The sequence below is a fragment of the Mustelus asterias genome, unplaced genomic scaffold, assembly GCF_964213995.1.
Source record: "Mustelus asterias unplaced genomic scaffold, sMusAst1.hap1.1 HAP1_SCAFFOLD_1120, whole genome shotgun sequence".
In the NCBI taxonomy this organism is placed as follows: Eukaryota; Metazoa; Chordata; class Chondrichthyes; order Carcharhiniformes; family Triakidae; genus Mustelus; species Mustelus asterias.
Window position 1 is genome coordinate 116,626 of NW_027591065.1, and position 1,964 is coordinate 118,589.

Here is a 1,964-nt window from a genome sequence, read left to right on the forward strand (position 1 = left end):
GCGGCGCTCCCTCAGCACTGACCCTCCCACAGTGCGCTGCTCCCACATTTATGGCGGTCCTCGGGGATGTTACAGTAGTTATATTTGATGCCTTTGATGCAGTTCTCTCTCTACAGTTGACCCTCCGGCCCAGCGGGGGGAGCTCCGAGGGTGTCCGCGAGTCACAGAAGGGCTGGGACTTGGCTGAAAAACCTTTTCTCTTCTTCCTGCAGGAATGATTTGTTCTCCGAGGACGGAATAGAGTTGGACTGAGGGAGACGAGGGACGTTGGGGGAATGAGTTCCCGCGCGGACGGTGCCACTGGGATGGGCCAGCTGTTGGCGGCCCAGAGGGCATCCAAGATGGCCGCCTACCTGATCGGGCTGATGCTGTGGGGGGCAGCGACCACGGACCTGGTGGGCGCCCATCGCCCAGACTTCCGGAGCTTCTCGGTGACGGGCACCAGGCTGGCGCACCTGGCGGTGCACCGGGACACAGGGGCGGTCTTCCTGGGCGCCGTCAACCGCGTGTACAAGCTGGCGGGCAACCTGAGCGAGCTGCGGCTGCACCTGACTGGCCCGGTGGAGGACAATGCCCGCTGCTACCCGCCGCCCAGCGTGCGGGCCTGCGCCCAGGGGCTGTCGCCAGCCCCCAACGTCAACAAGCTGCTGCTGATCGATTACCCGGGCGACCGGCTGGTGGCCTGCGGCAGCGTCTGGCAGGGCGTCTGCCAGTTCCTGCGGCTGGGCGACCTCTTCAAGCTGGGCGAGCCGCACCACCGCAAGGAGCACTACCTCTCCAGCGTCAACGAGTCGGGCGCCATGGCCGGCGTGGCGGTGGAAGGGGCCGGCAGCGAAAGCAGCCTCTTTATCGGGACCTCCATCGCCGGCAAGTCGGAGTACTTCCCCACGCTGTCGAGCCGCCGCCTCACGCCCAACGCCGAGGATGCCCACATGTTCGGCCTGGTCTACCAGGATGAGTTTGTGTCTTCGCAGCTGAAGATCCCCTCAGACACCCTCTCCCGCTTCCCGGCCTTCGACATCTACTACATCTACGCCTTCGCCAGCCAGCGCTTTGTCTACTTCGTCACGCTGCAGCTCGACACGGAGCTGACCTCGCCCGACGCCAGCGGTGAGCCCTTCTACACCTCCAAGATCGTGCGCCTCTGTGCCGGCGACTCCAAGTTCTACTCCTACGTGGAGTTCCCCATCGGCTGCACGCGGGACGGCGTGGAGTACCGGCTGGCGCAGGCCGCCCACCTGGGCAAGCCCGGCCGCCGGCTGGCCCAGTCGCTGGGGGTGCCCGAGGACGAGGACGTCCTCTTTGCCGTCTTCTCCCGGGGCCAGAAGCACCGGGCCGACCCGCCCGGCGATTCCCTGCTCTGCCTCTTCACCATCGGCTCCATCAAGGAGCGCATCAAGGCCCGCATCCAGTCGTGTTACCGGGGAGAGGGCAAGCTCTCGCTGCCCTGGCTCCTCAACAAGGAGCTGGTCTGCATCAACTCGGTGAGTGCTCGCTCCGGTGGGGGGGGGCAGGAGGGTGTGACGGGCGGCACAGGGGACCTGCGGGGCACAGTCCTGCCCATGCCAACTCCAGGCTTCCTCTCTCTCTCTCTGTCTCTATCCCTCTGTCTCCCTTGATCTCCACCATCCCCTCCAGCTGTCTTTCGCCTCCGCCCAATTCCTCCATGTTAGTCCCCTCCAGACGCCTGGATTCCATCCCCCACCCTCCAGCCCTGACTACCCTCCCTATCTCTGTAACCTCCTCCAGCCCCTACAACCCTCCCTATCTCAGTACCCTCCTCCAGCCCCTACAACCCTCCCAGCTCTGTAACCTCCTCCAACCCTACAGTCCTCCCTATCTCTGTAACCTCCAATAGCCCTCCCTGTCTCTGTCATCTCCTCCAGCCCCCTACAACCCTCCATTTCTCTGTGACCTCCTCCAGCCCCTACAACCCTCCCTATCTCTGTAACCTCCTCCAGCCC

The 1,964-nt window shown here is 64.5% G+C and overlaps 1 pseudogene; it reads left to right on the forward strand.

The window, feature by feature from the left end:
* The first annotated feature begins 275 nt into the window (after positions 1-275).
* On the forward strand, positions 276-1,484 carry LOC144487907 (plexin-A1 pseudogene; annotated as a pseudogene).
* The last annotated feature ends 480 nt before the right edge of the window (positions 1,485-1,964 follow it).